Here is a 9,196-nt window from a genome sequence, read left to right as displayed (position 1 = left end):
TAAGTTAATAGAAAAGTCACTTGATTATCCTATATAAGTGCATGGCATGCCACATATAAAAAATCATATTTAAAGACAAAGGTATATTGTCCCCACATAAATTAAAAATCCACCAAGTTCTTTATCGGCCATTACAATCAAATACATATTAAACAGTGAACACGTGGATAAGGCAGATATAAGATCAATTTAGCAATAACACAATATACATGCCTTACAAAGTTACATGAGAGAACAGGCAACTTAGTTGTCGATTTGCATTGATTAAAATTTAGAGTTGCAAATACAGTTCACTTCTTTACAAATGTATGTGCCACACAAATGATAGAACCCAAAGTTATGTGATGGATAAGACTGAGAAAACATTTCCTTGAATCCTTCAAATTCTTTGTAGCGATCCTTTGTAATGCTCCTTAAACTATTATCAATCAGAATAATATACTTCTCAACATTTACACCTCGATGTAAAAAACAAAGGCAATATAATGTGTTTTTTTGGCTAACATGTAACCTGACCTACATCTGAACCAGCACTACAAAGAGTCAACCTGCTATATAATCTCATCTGACTTCAGAAACTCATTTGCTCTCTCACCTTTATTCCCTATACAATGGAAAAATTTAATATGGGTTACTAAGCCATGTCACTTCTTTACAAATGTATCCACACAAACAAAAGAACCCGAAGTTACAGAATAGACCGACTCAAAATAACTCAAAATAATATACTTCTCAACATCTACATCTTTATGTAAAAACAAAGGCAATATAATGTGTTTTTTTGGATAACAGAAAAACGTAACCTATATCTGACTGATTGCAGGTGCATGCTAAATAAATGAGAATACTTTCCTCAGATCTGTATAGGAATCTATGATCGGTACATTTATCCACTATCCAGATATAGTACATCTATCCATTATGCAGAAAACATTTTACTTTGTCAAGTAATTTGCATGAATCGTAGTAATTTCAATTCATTTTTGGAAGAAAATCAAAGCCAAGTTCTTGGGGCACTGGAAAAAAACTTTCCGATGAACAAAACGGAGTCCACAAAGTGACAAATAATTTGTCAATCTACACGCAATATTATAGTTTTGATCTAAACAACTAAACCTGAATCAATAATATAACCTAAATGCAAAGACTCTGGGTGACAAAAATGTGTGCATATCTGAACAAACATGGGGTTCTTCATAACTTCAAATCCAGATAGGACTTGAAGAGAAGTTATGTAAATTAGGATTACATTATATATACATTTGCTATATTTCTACATATATACTAAAAGATTCCAAGCAATGTCATTCATTATTGATACATGCCTTTCCAATCTATTTGTTCCATTAATTCAAGAGAACTACTAAAATGATGATATATTAATTCATGAGAAGTAGGTAACTCTTGTTCCATACAAACATGAGGCAGCTGTCATTTAAATCGCAAGAAACTGTATCAACAACTATATACAGTTCTTATTCCATTCACATATTTTTCTTAAGACTAACACCATAATTCAAGCATATGTTTCATTCTTGCCTTTGATCATGATATTATATATATTAGAATAAATCCGCGACATACCTAAATCATCCGAGAACCAAACAATCACACGAGCACGACACCAAGATTTGTTAACGAGGTTCACCGATATGGCTACATCCCTGGGGCCTGACTATGGGCGCTCCTCCCCATGACACCGCTACAATACCGCACCCGGTCGCCCTGGACATCGGCACATGCCGCCGGCTTCCCCTGCGTTCCGGTGCTATTATGTTGGCATAGGTTACAACATGTGTCTATCCCCGCTATATATGAGAGGCCTAGGATACAAGTGTCCTACTAGGACACGATTCCATATCCTATCTAAACACAATACAACTACAAGTCCAACTGTAACCTACATTGTACACTATATTCGATACAATGGCGAATATTCTCCACCACCTTGAATTCGTCCATGCGTCAAACTTCCATGTACATTGGACTTGAGCTTATCCCATGAGTACCGCTGTTACTCCAAAGACTCCATATGACTCCACCTGCAACTTGTAGTCCCTTCTTTTCTTGACCATAGTCAACACTCGAGCAAAATTAAGTTCCTCTTTACTCTAGTCTGTACTCCCAACTTCCAGAGTATCCGTCCAACACCATCACACACTAATCATGGACCTGCGTGAAAGTGAACAACTCACATATTGGGTGTCACACGTAAGAGTTACCTGAACTCAACATCACTGCTCCTTTCTTGACCGTTTGTCTGAAACTTGAAGGAATTTCACCGTTGCTTGTAGTCATCCCGAGTCAAATTCGCAGTTGTCTCACCATATGTATGACCACCAGAGCCCTGGCCCGTCTCCATGTTCCATGCGCGCCGCACGCCTTGCCGCTATTACCGCGTCGAGCCTCCGCTGTCCTGATCGAGTCTCAAGGGTCACGAACCCACACCACTCAACCCCCACTGCAGAGTACCATCGGTCATCACCGACCGATGACGAGTTTCACGCTTCCATCAAACCACTGGGCTCCAGTCCGAATTACGTGTCACTCGCTTTTCTCCAGCTGAATAGGCTTCGACTCCCTGTGCACTTACGCCGTAGCCTCTCAATCCAGCTCCACCTTCAACGAGACTCCATGGTGGTTGTATGTGCCACCCCGCACCCCGTCGACTCTAAGATCTCATGTGCACTGTCTTGAATCAACTCCACGCCATAGCCTTGTTGAAGCCACACAAGCACTCGAGCCTGCGCCACGTGTTTCCACGCCCCAGAAGTCGGTCACCATCAGCATCACGCTCCTATGTCGTCGTCGCCGATCCCACCACCGTCTTCTGTACCAACCGACTTGCGTCGATCCATCAGACCATCTAGTCCAACCCAGCCGAACTTGTCCGACTGCAACGACACGCTAAAGGCTCCCAAATCGTCTTCCGTGAATTTTCATCCATCACATGATAATTCCATCTTAGCTGACATGACTTCCCGCAACGCCTTCAAGCATCCTCATTGTGCTAACAAATCTTTCACCCTTGTCTACCATAACCCAAGGTTTTCAGTTCAGTGAACTTCTCCACCTCAAACCTAGTACCCATTGACATGACTTCTCCACCTCATTGTGCTAACAAATCTTTCACCCTTGTCTGCCATAACCCAAGGTTTTCAGTTCAGTGAACTTCTCCACCTCAAACCTGGTACCCATTGGCATCATGGTTCTTTGTACGGCTGACCCTGTGAAAAATTATCTAAGCTTTCCACGCGATGCCCCAAGCACACGGACGAACCTCGACATGCTACTATAGCAAAACCAAGAGAATTAAAATCTTTGGCCTTCACGTGGTGGATCGGCTCCTTTACACAAAACTTCCAATGCTAGCTTTGCATTGCCATGACCTTCTGCTTTCCAACGGATTATCTCTTGCGATTTTTCTAATTCTCCAGTTGATTTGCATGCCTATCTTCCGTGTCATACGTGGAGACTTGGTCTCCTCTTTTTTTCTCGTAACATATCCCGTGACTTGCTGTTTCTGATTGCACCCAGAGAACCGCCAAACCTGCCGCTGCCTCCAGACACTTGCTGTTTCCGATTGAACCCAGAGAACCGCCAAACCTGCCGCTGCCTCCAGACACGTACGCGCGCCCGTGTTGGGCTCCGCTGGCTCGCCTCCGTGCTGGACCGTACCTTGCCCAAACTGCTGCGTTGCTGCACGTGCTACTGCTGCAGCCTACAAGTCATCTTTCAATCTCGCCGACTCCGAATCCAACTCGACGCTGCTCCATGCAATTGCATTGCCGCACGTATTTTCCGATTGCATCGCCGACGCCTGATCCTTCCGCGGTATCTCCACCTCATCTAGATCAACCAGACAGTCACCTCACAACCTAGCTCATGATACCACTTGTTAGAATAAATCCGAGGCATACCTAGATCATGAGGACCAAACAATCACACGAGCACGACACCGAGATTTGCTAACGAGGTTCACCGATATGGCTACATCCGCGGGGCTTGACTATGGGCGCTCCTTCCCATGACACCGCTACAATATCGCACCCGGTCGCCCTGGACACCGGCACATGCCGCCGGCTTCCCCTGCGTTCCGGTGCTATTATGTTGACATAGGTTACAACGTGTGTCTATCCCCGCTATATATGAGAGGCCTAGGATACAAGTGTCCTACTAGGACACGACTCCATATCCTATCTAAACACGATACAACTACAAGTCCAACTGTAACCTACATTGTACACTATATTCGACATAACTCTAACAATATAAAGGATAACTGAGAGACACGTTCCAATGGAAATAGTAGTAGAGCTATAGGAAATAGAGAAACTCATTGAGGTATGACTATGGACACAGAAATGGGGGAATAAAGTAATCATCTCGCTTCAGAATCATCGGAATGAGAAAACACTGATACCGACTACTACACACTGATGTGGTTGCTTCTCTTCTTGGAACAATAATATTAGTCCTCTGTCCACATGAAATGAAGTGATTAATGGTCATCTAGCCTCAAATAGTGTATTTTTGAAACTAAAACACAGAAAGGCAAGTGCTGAGGTTGAAACAGAATCACCTATGTTATCACAAAGATTTGAGAAAGTAAGGAAACATCCAACATGGGAAACTTGCCATCCATCCTAAAATTCCTAAAATCTGAGTGGCATCAGATGCATGAATAACATCAGATTCAGCGTAAGGCAAAGAAAGTATAGATTGCAATCCTATAGAACCAAAAAGGAAAAACAATAAAATTGGGGACATTGCATATATGACGAAATAGAAGTTATTGTTCATTTTTACAATTGCTGATTTGGATTCTAATTCATACTCTAACATAGGACGGCTATATTCCTGTATTTATATGCTATAAATAAAGTATATAAGATAAGAATGAAACTATGCGCAGAAAGCTGCAAGATCGACATCCTTGCTAGCAAAAAATATGGCCTTTTCTTCTCGCTGAAAGTACATCTCTGTAAGAATCGCAAGTTAAGCACAAGTCTAACTAACAATTTATCACAGGAGCAACAACAGAATGCTGGCTACACTAAAAAAGAATGCACCTTAACCAAAGCTCTAATCAGCAACAGAAACAAAAGATGTCAGTTCCTAGACCCTAAATCCTTGCAACTCATAGACCATGTGGAATAGAGGGCAACCACAGTACGCAAAACAACCTAGAAGAGGTAAAAAATCAGACGCAGGCGGATCGAAAAGAACATAGATTACCACATGTTATGCCTTCACCTAGGCTTAAAACCTGAGAAGAGCATCATACGAACACACAACTACTTTAACTTCAAAAGAACCAACTCCATAACACAGATGAACATTAGAGCATCACTTTTCAGTACCGCCATAATGACCTCACCTAGGCACGAAACAAACAACCTAGTACTCAATCTGGGCAGAGTTGCACATAATGAAAATCCTAAATCATGTTTAAAGGCAATGTTACATGGGTTGACAAAATATATCCACATGCAGTCACGGATGCTTTAACTTCCACACCACTTCTACACTATATAAAAATTGAATATCGTGTGTGCATGGACAGCCATATACAATTTTGTTTCAAACAAAATCCACACAGAAATATCACTATTTAAGGTATTCATGAAGTTCTCAGTACGTCCGGCAACAGCAACAAATCAACAAGTAGTATAGCACCAAAATGTTTGGCAAGTGCCTTCATCAATGTTTCCTAATAAATCTCAGAACCTGATACATAATGAGATGGATAATTATAAGTAATGGTGTTCACAAATTCACAAAAACTCCGCCTATGTCTTCTAGGCATAGCCGGTCCCAAGCCCGGGTAAAGGAAGAGGGTTGTGATAGGCTTGGCGAGCCAACGTAAAAACTAGCCAGTCCCATAGGTATGAAACCCATTTGAGCGAGAATAGTACTAGGATGGGTGACCTCCTAGGAAGTCCTCGTGAAAGGGTTTCATATCTAAGGGTTGTGATAGGCTTGGCGAGCCAACGTAAAAACTAGCCAGTCTTTTGGGTATGAAACCCATTTGGGCGAGAGTAGTACTAGGATGGGTGACCTCCTGGGAAGTCCTCGTGAAAGGGTTTCATATCTAGCCTACCCCAACTTGTTTGGGATAAAAGGCTTCGTAAAGTAAAGTAAAGTAAAGTAATGGTGTTCACAAAAAGCATATAAGCTGACATGGCTCAGGGACACAAATTTCATTCAACAGAGACAATATGCAATGACAAAAAATAATTTACCTGATGGACCAGATGATAAATTCGCTGGTTTATTGAAGAAATTTCGGAGAACTGCTCAATGAATCCCTTCTTTTCCAAATGTAAGAATGAACATGATAGGAGCACATCCTTCGTATTCTCGCTGCATAAATGGACATCAATAAATATATAAAGGTATAAATACGTGACAGAACATTAGTCAAGCATACAAAGAAGCTAAAACACAGCATAAGACGTCAAGCAAATCAAAGGAACATTAAGTCAAAGCATCACCTAAGGTAGTAGGGAAAATTCTCAAATGTAACTTCAATATCACTTGGACTAATAATTATGGCCCTTCCATTTAATAGGAGCAAGCCCTTGTCTCATATAGCCTCTAACTCGCACAGACCTCCTTGCTGAATAAAAACGATAACCAATGATTATTATATACTTCCTCCGTTCCTAAATATAAGTCATTTTAGACATTTCAAATGGAATACAATATACGGATGTATGTAGACATATTTTAGAGTGTAGATTCATTTATTTTGCTCTGTATGTAGTCACTTGGTGAAATCTCTAGAAAGAGTTATATTTGGGAACGGAGGGAGTACATCAGTGAGCAACTGACAGTGCTCCTGCGCTTCTCGCATCGGAAAATCAGCAAGAAAATACAAGGATGTACCTCAACGTGCCGCAGTTTGCAAAGTATTTTGCGGACAAGTTGGTCTTTCAACGATAGATTGCGTCTTTTGTTTTGGCCAATAGAAAATTGAGGGACACAGATAGGGAGATGAGGACTCTGGTTCATAAATAAATATTTAATATCCTTGTTATGCAGTAATAAAATAAAAAATATCCTGAAGGTCACAACAACACATACTTTAACCAACAAAGATCAACCAGAACTCGTAATGTGACATATTTGCAACAACGATTGCAATAATTTCTAGTCATCCTTTCCTAGTTCTTTTTGCTTTTAGGAAAAAGAGGGGAGAAGCCTTGTTAGCTGGGTAGAAGAAAAGAGGGAAGGGTGTCTGAACGCGCCGATGAATCGGGGCCGAGCGGAGGAGGCCGCATGGGGAGAGAAGGAACGGGTGAATCTCACCTCGGTGTGTCGGCGTCGGATGCGCTCGCCGTCGCTCGACGTGTGCGCAGCTCCCCAAACAACTCAGCCAGGTCCAGCCGCCGCCGCCATCTATCTTTTCCCCTCCCTCCCTCCCTCCCTAATAAGCAGCAGCCGGCAGGGAGATGTTAGAGGAAGAAGAGGACAAGACAAGTCGTCTCAGGCCTTGGTCCTTCCTTCGAGGTGCGCCGGAATCCTTGGGCATGCATCGGGTTGGGAAGTACGGGTTGGAGGACGGCGTCGGGCGCGGCCGTTCCTCGACGTAGACCACCTCGGCCAGCTTATGGTGTCCAGCCGCTTCCGCTGCTCTCATGCTCACCGCTGCCGCTGTCAGAAGGAGGAAGAGGCGGTGCGCAGGCAGGGGTGGGGAGCCGCCGCCGGGTGAGGGGAGGAGGAGCAGGAAGGTCTTGTTTTACCGCTTGGCTCTAGGTTTTTTTATCTGTTCCCCAATTTGTAAGGCGGGACCCTATCCTGTCTCGTCTTATCTGTTTAGGTTAGAACGGATAAATAGGGCGGCCCAGCGGTAGACCTATTTTACTTTTTCGTTCGTTTCGTGTCCGTTTCACTCTATCTTTGGATCAAAATTGGTCTCGTATTGAGGCAAAAGCGGACACAAACGGGCACTCTCTGGCCACTCCTCGTCCGCCTCGATCCGCTTGCATGTGTTGTGTGGTCCGCCTGTCATAGAAATAAAAAAGGGCCCATCTGCCCACCCATTTCCTTACTCCTCCTTTTTCTCTTTTTCCACGGCCATGGATTCATGCGTACATGCAGGCGGGGCGCGGGAGCAGGCGCAGCGGCGGCGGGGCGGGCGAGGCGCGGCGAGGCAGGCGCGAGCGAGGGCGGGGCGAGCCGAGGCAGGCGCGGGCGAGGCGCGGCCGGCGGCGAGGCAGGCGCGGGAGAGGCGAGGGCGGGCGCGAGCGGGGGCGGGGCGTGGGCGCGCGCGGGGCGCGGCGTGGCGCGGGAGGTGGTGATACGTCCATTTTGCATCATGCTTTTATATCAATATTTATTGCATTATGGGCTGTTATTACACATTATGTCACAATACTTATGCCTATTCTTTCTTATTTTACAAGGTTTACATAAAAAGAAAGAATGCCGGCAGCTGGGATTCTGGGATGGAAAAGGAGCAAATATTAGAGACCTATTCTGCACAGCTCCAAAAGTCCTAAAACTCCACGGAAGACGTCTTCCAAATATATAAAAAATACTGAGAGCAAGAACTTCACCAGGGGGGCCACATCCTGCCCACGAGGGTGGGGGCGCGCCCTACCCCCTGGGCACGCCCCCTACCTCGTGGGCCCCCTGGTGGCCCTCCGGTGGCCATTTTCTGCTATATGGAGTCTTTCGATGGAAAAAAATCATAAGCCATCTTCTCGGACAAAACTCCGCCGCAACGAGGCGGAATCTTGGCGGAACCAATCTAGGGCTCTGGCGGAGCTGTTCTGCCGGGGAAACTTCCCTCCCGGAGGGGAAAATCATCGCCATCGTCATCACCAACGCTCCTCTTATCGGGAGAGGGCAATCTTCATCAACATCTTCATCAGCACCATCTCATCTCAAAACCCTAGTTCATCTCTTGTATCCAATTCTTATCTCCAAGTCCGGGATTGGTGCTAGTAGGTTGCTAGTAGTGTTCATTACTCCTTATAGTTGATGCTAGTTGGTTTAATTGGTGGAAGATCATATGTTCAGATCCTATATGCATATTAATACCCCTCTGATTATGAACATGTTTATGCTTTGTGAGTAGTTACTTTTATTCCTGAGGACATGGGAGAAGTCTTGCTATTAGTAGTCATGCGAATTTGGTATTCGTTTGATATTTTGATGAGATGTATGTTGTCTCTCCTCTAGTGGT

The 9,196-nt window shown here is 44.0% G+C and overlaps 1 long non-coding RNA gene across 1 annotated transcript; it reads right to left on the bottom strand.

Annotated features, from left to right (window-relative positions):
- Positions 1-243: 243 nt before the first annotated feature.
- On the bottom strand, positions 244-7,812 carry LOC123188439 (uncharacterized). Its single transcript, XR_006494631.1, has 4 exons — positions 7,315-7,812; positions 6,498-6,622; positions 6,246-6,366; positions 244-604 (listed from the first exon to the last, which is right to left on the bottom strand). It is a non-coding gene; the product is annotated as an uncharacterized lncRNA (long non-coding RNA).
- Between the last annotated feature and the right edge of the window lie 1,384 nt (positions 7,813-9,196).

The sequence above is a fragment of the Triticum aestivum genome, chromosome 2A (assembly GCF_018294505.1).
Source record: "Triticum aestivum cultivar Chinese Spring chromosome 2A, IWGSC CS RefSeq v2.1, whole genome shotgun sequence".
In the NCBI taxonomy this organism is placed as follows: Eukaryota; Viridiplantae; Streptophyta; class Magnoliopsida; order Poales; family Poaceae; genus Triticum; species Triticum aestivum.
The sequence above is the reverse complement of the archived record's forward strand: the minus strand, read 5'-3'. Positions and strand labels throughout refer to the sequence as shown.